We start from the raw sequence: 12095 nt of genomic DNA on the forward strand, positions 1-12095 counted from the left end.
AAATCATATATTACAAGTTCTTTCCACATCATCTTCATGACACCTCCACAACTGTGAAAAATCTTCGTTGGAAGAATGGAGACATCGCAATGAGAACAGCTCAAACTGTTGGGTCATTGAGGTTATCAAGTCTCCATGGACATGCCTTATTTTTTCACCTGGGAGCGTTCCATTAGAAGAACTTGAGCATTTTAGCACTTCTCTGATCTTTAGAGAGTCCACCTTTCTGTGCAGCGTGGGTGTAAATAATTCTGATACAATCTGGGAATTGATGGACCCCTTCCATATGCATCCAGGAAATCTCTTGAAAGAGATACAGCAATCTTGGGAAACAGCAGAACAGAATTAGGTGAGCCATAAAGCATTAATTCGACCCCTGGGATGTAGTCCGAATTCATCTCACCTAACCTGAGCTATCTAAAAGTTTCTCTCCAGCCTTGTATAGTCTTCTCTGCACCTTCTAAAACTGATGAGGAGGATGGACATGTCCAGATGGGGTGATAGAAGCCCATAGGAGGATAAGAAATTAGCTTAGATTAGAAACCAGATTCAGTACAGATCAAAAAAAAAAAAGACCAAAAGACACACACAGAGTTTTGTCTTGCACATTTCCATTACTGGAGCTGCTGGTATTTCTGAAGGAAGAAGGCACTGCCTCAGGCGTTGGATGTTTACTGACATACAGCAGCCATCACAGTTTGTTACCAGTTGCTGATAGCAGCAGGATGCTGCTCCCCACCGAATTTCAAGTGTCCAGTCAAAACCGATGCCTTAGTAAACATCTCTGAGAGACTTAACACCACCAAGCTGTTGGGAATGTCTTGTCCTCCCACAAAACCATGTATGAATGGGTAGGTGCCCACACAGCTCTCTGTAACAGGCTCTCATTCTGCAGATGAGACAGAAGACTTAAATTGCCTGGCACTTTTGAGGAGCATCACATTCTCCACAGTGCTGGCCAAGTCAAGATCTCCAGGCCTGTTAAGAACTAGAAGGCTTTTTTATTATTATTATTATTAAAAAAAAAAAAAAAAAAAAAAAAAAAGATTTCTTTAGAATGTAAATGAATTGAAACTGCAGCTGGCCTTCAAAGAGAAAGCAGGGTAATTACATTGCTACAAGGCAGTAGTTGAATTACTGGTGTAAAGGAGTACTTGCACATGTAACTATCCCAAAGGTAATGTCATTATCAGGTTATATATGCTACAGTTGCTATTGCTTCCCAGGCTTGCTGCATTCTCCTTTTGTAAAAATAGTCTTGTGTTCCTGCTTTCACTGAGTTATTTACATCAGGATTTTTGGGCACTTCAGAAATGCATCACCTGCAAGGCTAAATCCAGGTCTGAGGGCTAAGGGATGGAGAAAGAGGCCTTCCAGAGCAAAGCTATCCCCTTACCTTGTGATCCCAAACTCTTCTCCCCTCCCCACAGCTGAATTTAATTCAGACATTTAAAACTGATATTGTGAGGTCTTTCCCAGCTTTAGCAGCCTTTGGCATTAGCAGATGAACAGAATCATGTTCCTGCCATCTCTCTGGTACAGCATTTCCAGTCTTGGATGCATTACCATCAGGTAAAAAAAAAAAAAAATACTGCATGCTTTCTTCTGTAATGCATCCACACAGGTAATAATTCTTTCTCCTGTTATTTATCAGATTTTTATATAATACATTTAGGGTTACACCTATGGGAAATGCTTAAAAACATTTACATAGACCAGGAAGTATTAGGGAAAAAGGGGGTAGAACGTCAGATTTTCTCCTTTTGTCCATGTATTGCAATCTCCTGAGTTTCTGCAGACTGCTATATTTTATTTTCGGAATGACAAAATTCACAACAAATATCAAAGAAGAGCTATGGTATCTGCACAAATAAAACAAAACAGAGAGCGAGATACCCTCTGAGCAGATTTTAAACTTTTTCTGCTATACTTTTTAATGTCCCGTGTAGTTTGACTTTCCTGATCAATAAAAATCATTCTGCTCTCCGTTCTGTTTCTCCAAGAAATATCTCATGTAAGTGTTCACCGTGAGCTCAAGCAGACAAAAAGTGAAGACATCTCAGGTCAGGTCCTGTGGGGCACGGTTTTGTGATATGAACAACGTGAATCAAAGGCTCATCACTGCTGAAGGGTGGAAAGCTTTTTTTTTTTTCTTCCTCTGCTTGCCTTCTGCTTTGTTCCTTCCCCCTCTCCTCTGCCTCCCCTCCTCAGTGGCGCAGCCTTGCTCCCTGCCTTGCTGCAGCTCTGGGGCTCATCACAGTGCCGGGTTTTGGTTACTTGTTTCCATGTCTATAAACTGGGAGATAAGCTACTATCACAAGAATGATTTTATTCTGCTTTGGACAATACTGTATCACTTACTTTATCTGTCACACTGTGCTCAGTGCTGCACATTAGGTAGGCAAATCAATCTGTCATCTTGAAATGTCTACTGCTTTATTTAATTTGTGTTCTGCTTAAATGTCATGTTGCTCTGGGTGCTTTCAGTGCATACTTCAGTGCCTGCTTTGGAGCGGGGCTCACTCCACTGATAGGACCCTGCCCACTTCACCAGGGCAACTAAATCAGGAGCAAGGCTTCCTTTGCTAAAAATATAATCAACAGGGGGAAAACCAGGCATATTCAAGAGGTGATTCAACTCACATACTGTCTGACTTGTCCTGCAAATATGGTGCTTCCTCTTTTGCCATAGCAGGAACCTGCACCAGCAACACTCCTCTGAGGCATCTACATCGAGCTCCAAAGTTCAGCAGAATGAATCTCAGCATGTACCTGAGGTGGGTAAAGGATGTTACTGCCTCTAGAAGTGAAGAGCTTGCAAGGTTGAAGATGCTTTTCTAACAGTGCGTGATTGTCATTGCTTTATTTTATTTTTAGCTTGGAGCAGAGTTGGTTAAATTCCTGCCCAGGGAAGTTTTGTGTGCACTAAGGGACATGGTTTAGTGATGGGACTCGGTAGGCCAGGTTGATCATTTCAAAGGTCTTTTCCAACCAAAATGATTCTATGATTATCCAACAGCATCCCAAAGCAGGCAACCTGATTTTGCCACGGCTATGTTGGGGCTACCAATCTTTTCCCTGAAGGGTTCAGTTTCTGAATAACTTTTTGAAGAGGAATACATTTCAAATGTCTGGAACAGGAGAGCAATTGTATTAGTAATGGAAAAGGATAAAGGAAGTAATCTTCACAAGATCAGAATGCTGCCTTTCAAGTGTTTTGATGGAGCATGGATTTCAGGCTGGTTGACACTGCTCACAAAAACACTATCTAGATCCTCATATTCAGAGAATATTCAAGGATTTTATTGGGAATATCTTGCAACACTGTTTAGATGCACCTGCCAAGTCTAGAGATGATAGAGCAGGTGCAGAGATATGAGTCACTAAGTCCAGAGGGTATGTGGTAGTGTGACATGCGAAGCTCCGATAGCTGCTCCTGCACTGCGGATGAACTCTGAGTCACAAGCAGGTCAAATGTTGTGTCCCCACACAGCCTATGACATCTCGTTGGTGGTTGGGATCGCAGGCAAAGTTGTGCTTTTAAGTGCAAATGCAAACTTTTTCCCAAAACAGAAAGGCAACTGCCAGCAAGTTGGGGGTTTTTGCTTTTCTTTCATTTTTCAAGCTGTGAACACCAATTTGTGTATGTTTGTTTTTTAAAGACCACTGTGAGGACAAGCAGAACTGGAACTGAAAGACATAGCATCTCCCACGCTGGCCAGAGTGACCAGAAATCATCCAGGCATGCCAGTACAGAAATAGCTCCTTGCTAATCAAGCACGTGCATTTCCTGAAAGCTTCTGGGCCTAAAACAGGCTGGAAAGCATCACTGTGTGTTGCTGCTGAACACCCTGACTGCTTCCAAGGCAGGAAGAGCCATGTGGAAGAGGTACTGGCCAGAGCAAGAGCTGCCTGCCAATCAGCATCTAATTATGCCTAATGGAGGCCAACAATGCTGTCTCTGATTACATTTACCTGGGAGGTACCACGTGCCCCTTTTTTGTCTTGGATGCAGAAAGGCAACAGGTGAAACGGTTGTTTTCCTTCTTTGTTGCAAGGATCCTCTGCTGCGTAAGTGTTGTTTAAGAAACTGTCCTTTCTTTGAGCAATTAAAGCACCTTTGCTGGTAGGAGTATGTGGGTAGCTGTGCCGAGCTCAGCAGTGCCTCCTGTCCAACTTCCAAAGAACTTTTTCTGAGCAGTCAAAACAAGGCCAGTGCCACAACTGTTCTCCCAAAGAAATGCTCTGTTCCTGAACAGCCACTTTTAGCAGGATTTCTGCAGCCACTAAGAGGATGCAGAGCCAGATAAGTAATTAGCAATTACACCGACAGCAATTGCCTTTTTTTTTGATAAAACAGCCCTGGGCCATGAGGATTGTGAATTCTTATGTTCTGGAGGATGTCAGCCCAAACTTATTCAGGGAAATAAAGTGATAGCTATTAAGAAAGAGTACTCAATGGTCTGCTGTTTATAGCAAAGGAGCAGAGCATGAGCAAGGAAATATTTCCCTTACTGAGTGCAAGAAGCAAATGCCTAGAAAGTGAAACAGTCGGGGTTCAGTCCCTACTCCAGGAGCTTTAAAATAGCTCTGAGGAGGGGAAGGGAAAAAAAAAAAAAGAAAAAAAAAAAAAAAAAGAAAAAAAAAAGAAACAAACAGAGCAGCTTGAACAGGAGAAACATAGTCCAGATCAGCCTGTAGCTCAGGCACTGGATCACTGGATCAGTTCCCTTCTCAAAGGCAGGCAGATTTCTGATCTCCTTCCTTTCATGAACTAATGCCATTACGAGAACTGATATATGTATAAGGGACAGCACTATCACTTCTCCCACCTTGTGACTCAGAACCTTTGATTGTATCAAACTTCTTCAGAAACAAATAAGGACAAGGCTATAATCTACTTTCATGTTTTGTTTCAACAAACATAAACGAATGTCTGTCCATGCTGGACAAACCTTTGCATGCAGTCTAGATCTTTCATCTCACAGAGGGTAGAAGTTGAAAAACAGAGATGAAGGCAGCAAGGATAGTTTCTGTAAGGGAATAATGAACAGATGAGAACTCTTCAACCTGGAAAAAGGCAAATGAGGAAGGCTACAGACAATGAATGGTGTTGAAAAGGTGATGAGGTAATGATTATTCACTGCATCGCACCACACAAAAACTACAGGGCACCCACTGAAATTACCAGGTGCCAAATTAATGGGAGAGAGCAGGTATTTCTTTGCATAGTGCATAATTATATTGTCACAGGCTGCTGTGCAGACCAAAAGTGTAGATAAACTCAAAAAGTCATTACAGAAATTCAGGGAGGGCTAGTCCACTGGTTAAAAATATATAAAATAAAAGAAAAAAGAAGAAAATTCAGTCTCAATGCAACCTCTGGCTCGGGAAAGCAGTGATGGATAGATCACTGTTGACATACTCTCCCTTGTGCTTTCTCTGAGCATTACTGCTGAAGTGCCATTGTCACTGCAACAGACAAGCTACTGGGCTAACCTCTGTACAGCAATGTTAAGGTTCTTAGCCTGATGCTAATTGTCTTTTATTTTTTGGCTGAGAAAATAGGGTATTCACACAACTCACAACACAGGTATAGGATAGAAAGACACAGGTACCATGCCCACTCTCCCATGTCACTGTTGGATAAACACTTTAATTCAGGTATTTTGAATATACATGCCCTACAACTATACCTATACATACAAAGGCACTGCATTATAGTCTAGAAAGCTACCATGATACAATATTTATATTTGAAAAATGAATATACTAAAGCAATTGCCTCACCTCAAACAGAGCAATAATACTTCACACTTTCTCCTGCTAGGCTATATTTAGCTTTCCATCGTTGTGCTACTTTTTCTATGCCATTTTCTATAACTTTATATTGCCCCCAATATGTCCTTGTTTGAGAATTCAGCCTCACAGAGAGGCACAGCAGCTGTTTCTGACACATTAAGAAGCAAACTAAAAAGTTTGTTTATTCAAGGATAAACACTGCCGTTCCTTTGCATAACATCCTTGTCTGTCTTTGCATGAAATTTGATCAGTTCCCTAGTACTGCCCAGTACCATACTACCCACCGAGGGCTTCCACCAGAAAACTAATGTTTAAAAGCACCTATGGGAACATCTCAAACTTGTTTGACATCTCTACTACTGGAGAAGTCATAAGCTGGGGTAGGTAATGTGGAGAATTGGCCTAGTTCTCCTTTTCCTTTTCCTCTTCATGAAGGATCACTTCTTAGCTAATCCTCAAAATGGCTCAATTTTACCCTCCTGGACATTATAGCTTCTCAGGCTGTCTGCTACTGGATCTGTTGCTGAATATCAATGCCGTGGTGCAGCAACCCCTGGTCCTCTAAGTACTTGGTGATACAGAGGCAGCACTGACATTTTTGCAGAAGGGAGACCCACTACAGTGACCTATGCCAAAAGAAACCCCTTACTCCTGTAAGAAAGTTTGACATCTGATAGCACAAGTTTTGAGGAAATAAAGTGCATTTCAGTTAAATTTGGGGCTTCTTGTACAGTTCTCCTTAACCTAGTGAACTGTGGGAGATTTCTTGCATTGTGTACACTAAGTCCAGACTGCCTCCTATGGCAAAAGCACTGAAATTGCTTCTGAGACAAAGGCTTCTCAAAAGAGCCTGCCTTTTTTTGCTGAGGACTCAGATTCTTTGGCCTCTGAAAATATGGACCACTCATATCTCAATCAGACACCCAAAATGAAGGTAAAAAGGGGTTAGACATATGAGAAAAATTAAGCCAGCTAGAGCATCACAAAACTACTTCTGATAGCTAGAAAAATATTAATAGGCTGGAGATGTACATCACATGCTTGTGATATTTCTTTCCAGCTATACTGAGGAAAAAATAACAAACAAATAGCAAGATGACACGCATCAATTTAATTAGAGTGACTAATAGGCTCAGTTTGAAACAAGCATTAAATATGGGAGAGCATATCAATTTAGGAAACAAAATTTCCTTCAAAAAATTTTGAGGAAAATAAATACTTGCTTGACATCACTGTCTTCTGGAAAGCTATGCAAGTCATAGGAAATCTTGTTTAGCGCTCTTGCAAGCATTAGGTCTCATTCGGTACCTAAAGAAAGTGGCAAACTTTTAACCTTTTAACTCTTTTTCTTCTTTCCTTCTTTCCTTCTTTCTCTCTTTTCTTCTTTCTTTCAAGATTTTCACGTCATGTCTGTCAGTGGCCTAATATAAAAATGGTCTGAACTGTGGGAGTAGGACTAAAAGGACAAATGGGAAGCATGCATTTCCTGAGAGGGAAATGTGGCTGGAGGCAGTGGGTGCTTGGCTGGGTTCCTAGTGGATTTGCTTACCTGGAGATGGCAGTGGTCATCCAGACCGGGAGTGAGGTGGTAACCTGTTGCTGAGTCAACTTTCAAACAGCAATGCAAATTAAGATCTTGTGAGCATATATGCCCTGTGGCAGCAGTTTCCTACCACCCACAAACAAGCAGATGACCTTTCTCAGGCTGATTTTTGTATTTGGAAGGAAGCTGCTCCCCTGTTTGTCCCCAAAACACATCTGGTTATTTGGGGAATGTGACAGCATCTTTGCATTGGATACATTCAGAGGACACTATGAATTTATTCACTTATCAATCCTAACCAATTCTGGATTGAAAATCAGAAAATCGGGTCAGCTGCAAAACAGTGCTACATTTCACATCTGGAATGTGTGTTGCAGCTGCGCTTCAGTCTCGAGGTAATTATTTTGATCCCAAATCCAGTTGCTGTAAATAAATCTAATTAATTAGAATGTTTTTCCTTTGCCTTCACAGAAAAAGCTCAGTATTTCAGAAGAACCACAACCATCACAAGTGGGTCCTTGCTTCCATTCTGCTCAGTTGTCCTCATTTATAAGAAATGTTCTTCATCTAAGCCTCCATCTACTTCCCTCCCACACAAACCCAGTTTTATCTTACATTTCTGACATTAAATCACTCCTATCAGAAAAGCTGCGTCAGTTCCCTGAAGCCTTAGCTTAATGCTAAAAATAAATAAATAATAAAATTACTAAATTTTGAAACATTTCTACACTATTTCCCTCCAGATTCTCCTTTTGACCTTGGTCACAAAAGCAAGCCAGTGCTAGTTTCTGTCCTATTGCACTCATTCAAACTGCTTTGGGGTTCATTCCGGTTTTGCTGTTTTCTCTGATGAGTAGCACACAGACTGTATAAATATTTTAAAAATGAATAGAATAAACTGTGCATACTCTCCAAACTCCCCTGGCTAGAATTCCCCTCCAGCAGAGACAGCAGAAATGCTGCAAGCAGATAAATATTACTGATGGCCGCCCTCATAAACAAGTGGATCAATTAGCTTCGTTCTTTACCCAGAAATGTTTCTCTCTCCTGCCAAACTGAAAAGCAGGCAAACTAAGGCTGTATTGCTTGAGTGAAATAAAAAATCGCAAGTTACTTAAAAGTTTCTGTGGTACCAGGTAAGTAAGGTGCTCAGGTCAGTAAATTAAAAATGCTTTTGCACTGCAGCCAGTGACCGCCTTTCAGAAAAATAAAATTTGGTGGTGCCAAGAGATTTCAAGGCGATCGCACCATGTGTTTGTCCAGCATCCATCCATGCCAGTAACTCGTTTGTCACAGTATTTGCAGGAAGCCCAGGCATGGGGCCAGAGGAGTTTGTTGGAGCAGAGCATGGAGCCCGAAGGAGAGCCCTGCTGCGCTGCTCGTGGGGTCAGGCGCTGAAGGAGGAAACCCGGCGTGTGGGAACACGCTCCAGCACGCTCAGAAGCCTTTCCATGTTCAGCACTAAAAATTGCGTGTTTATAAATAAAAGCACAGAGCCCCCCTCGGCCGGGTTTGAGGTGGTGGCGGAGGGAAACCCCTTCCCCGCTCGGGCCCGCCGGCGCAGCCATGGCGGCGCCGGCGGCCGACGGCTTTCGTGGGCTCCGAGGGCCCCCTAGCGGCTCCCGGCCTCCACACCGCCTGGTTTCGCCCCAAAATCGCCTCCCGGTGCTCCTTGCCCAGGGGAAGGGCCCTGAGGGGAGGCTGGTGGCAGCCGAGGCCGGGAGGAAGGCAGGAAAGGTGTCACACACACGGTGGGGCAGGCAGAGGATGGAAAACAAGTCTGTGGTGCACCCCCTTTGGGCTGAGCAGCCCCGCACTTCCTGACCCCAAATCAGACGATTGGGTAACAACAATGAAGATTTATAGTGAAAGGTCAGGGTTTCCAGTTCCCACAATTCCTCTAATTAGCTGGAGCCTCTCAGAGCAGGCTGCTTTGACCTTTTGTGTCCCCTCTTGCTCCAGCGCATGCAGAGGAAGCGCCTAAAATACATCGAGGCATTCATCAGCACGCCGAGCCGTGGGTCAGGAAGGGCTGCAGCTCTCAGAAACCCCCTTGAGCTTCTGTTAGGAAACAGCCAAGCGCTATTTAATGAGGATGTGGCATGATTAGGATTTCTCCAGTGACACTCTCTGCAAGCCTGCCCGTCTCCCTTCACCACCACGATGCTCCCTTCCAGGCCGGGATGCTGCTAACAGCACAGGGCCAGCCCTGCAACTATAAACAGATCTTGAGTTATAAACAGGCTCTTAAAGAAGGAATGAAATCACTTATTTTTGCACCCTATGGAATGAAAAGAGAGAGAGAGAGACAGATGAACTACTGTAACTATTTTATGAAACTATGCATGCTCTAGCATCAGCTGTGCTGTCACTAACTTCTAGCCTGACCATGGTCTGTCAGATGTGAGGCCACATTACCTGTTTCTGTGTGTGACAGATAATTCTATAATCTCATATTTTCATGAGAAATAAACTCCACAAGTGATGCACTAACATATTGGTTTTGTATTCACCTAAACAATATGGCTGTTGTACGTCAAGTGCTGATGAATCCTTACCCAGGGCTGTATCAGGGCTTGTAATTATTTCTGACAAACTTTTTAAAGCACAATTGCAACCTCATTGCTGTGACCTATTTTTAGGTAGACAAGCCTTCCCTAGAAGCTACTTTACAACTCTGAAGTTCTGTGCTCTGAATAGCAGACCTGAGTAGCTGTGAACATTTTACTGAAACAGCTTATATAGCACTGCATGGCTGGGGAGCAATTAGGTTATATAAATCCCGCATAATGAAGGAGCAAAAAAATTGAAGATGTACATTAATGTCTTGGCAATTCCACCTCATTAAGCAACTTGTATGTTAAGAGCATTTTGTTCATATGATTTTTAAAGTGAGGACATGTTTCTTGGCAAAACCATTTTTTCTTCAACTTATGCAGGTAGAACATACATCACCTAGAGGTCTCAATTCACAGCTTAAAAGTCAATAGACTTATATTTATTTAAGTATTATTAGATAAATCACAATTATTCTAGGTTAAAATTCAGCTCAATGTGTTGAAGATATGAGTTTTCAAGACTTGATTTGAAAAGTAACAGATCTTTATTTTTTCTATTAACTTGCTGCTTCTTGAGTCATTGATTAAAACAGATTGGCTTGCATATTTTGTTGCTGGGCAAGTATGAGAAATGCCAACAAACTTTGTAAGAATGATGATGTACTAAAGTTCTCCAGACAGCTCTTCTTCATGTTTTTGAATGCAATCTAATGTGGCCAAGTACAGTACAATATGCCTTCTTGGGCACTGTTCAAGTAAAACAAATGCCTATAGTATTCAACTAAGTCACTTGACCAAACTATAAAATATAGCACGGTTCATGTAGGGTGACTCAAAGTGATAATTAGGTAAGAGAATACTAGTGTTGACATAGTAACAGTACTTCTAAAACAAATATAATTACACTGTCTCCTGCAGCATTAACTGAAAATCACAAAAAGCTGTGCAAACAGTAATTGAGCGTACAAATAATAGGAGGAAAGAGTGTTTCTTACAGAAACAGGCAAACTGGCGAATGAAATGATTTGTCTAATTACTTTGTCTGCCTCTCTCATAGAACAGAGCGATACCTTTGTATCCTGTATATTTGATTCGTAATTCTATATCACGCATAGTGCTATTCCACTTCAAAACTGAGCACTTAAAGGGATTAGTGTTTGGTGATATCTTTCATGAGATAATATAGCCTTGTTCTCCTTTATGCTGTTTACCCATAATCTTTTATTTCCAAGGAGAAAATTCTGATTAGCCTTATGCATTGAATAGCAGAATTATTTCCTAGAATGAGACAATTGCGTAATCATTCAAATAAGCCAGTAAACAAGCCGGGACAAATTTATCCCTGGCATAACAATTGTGATTCAATTGAAATAAAAAGTCATAAATTCAGCCCACAATAAAAGAGTAAAATGCCCTTGGGGTTCAATGAGTGAAACCTCTCAGTCTGGAAATACCTGTTCTGGTTCCTAAGCCAGATTAATGCATCATCCTTACAGAATATGCTGCATACAGAGACATGGACAGAGACCAATGAAACCTGTTCCTAAACAAGCTGAAATTGTCTTAGTGAATACAAAACAGAATTAACATTCTATCAAATCTAGGCATCTGGATTGGAAGTAAGTTATGAAAGATAAATTTCTAATAACGCTTTTTGCAGAGATGAACTAAACCTCTTTACATAGAGCAGGCATTTTAATGAAATAGAAAAGATGCAGGTGGCTTGTAGAGAGACATGGGGAGGCTTGTAGAAGATGGAAGTCTAAAGAAGCCATGATGATGCAGTTTGTGTTCCCCAGTGCTTTATGCAACTGCAAACCCATGGCCAGTATGGCTTAATTTATTGCTTAGTTCGAAGCCCAAGAATTCCCAACACACCCCAGAGCACACCTGTACCACAGTTGAGATGAAGACACTGTGTCCATACCTGGAATACTTCCCAGCATTTACAGGAACATTCTTTGAAGAACTCTGAAAAATGTGAAGGGATTTCCAAAAGGACTTGGAAGAAAGATCTGAAGCCCAGGGATCCTAATAACAGGAAACAAAAGAGCCTCAAACTATTTAGTTTGTTGAAGAGGAAGTGCAGAGTTGATTTGATTGAAGTATCTGTTTAGAAGATTTCTAATAGTAGAAGCTGAAGGAAAAGGAAGATTCTTTAGCTGGAAGGTAAGCCAAATAAAACCAGAATA

General features: G+C 41.6%; 1 long non-coding RNA gene across 3 annotated transcripts; it reads left to right on the forward strand.

Annotated features, from left to right (window-relative positions):
• The first annotated feature begins 245 nt into the window (after positions 1-245).
• On the forward strand, positions 246-4454 carry LOC311435606. Of its 3 annotated transcripts, none has more exons than XR_014692262.1 (5): positions 246-349; positions 1480-1572; positions 2004-2063; positions 2696-2777; positions 3663-4454. It is a non-coding gene; the product is annotated as an uncharacterized lncRNA (long non-coding RNA). The 3 variants fall into 3 exon arrangements; XR_014692263.1 differs by lacking the exon at positions 246-349 and adding an exon at positions 1084-1177; XR_014692264.1 differs by lacking the exon at positions 246-349 and having other exon boundaries at positions 1347-1572.
• Positions 4455-12095: the final 7641 nt, after the last annotated feature.

This window comes from Aythya ferina (assembly GCF_964211825.1).
Source record: "Aythya ferina genome assembly, chromosome: 1".
NCBI lineage: Eukaryota > Metazoa > Chordata > Aves > Anseriformes > Anatidae > Aythya > Aythya ferina.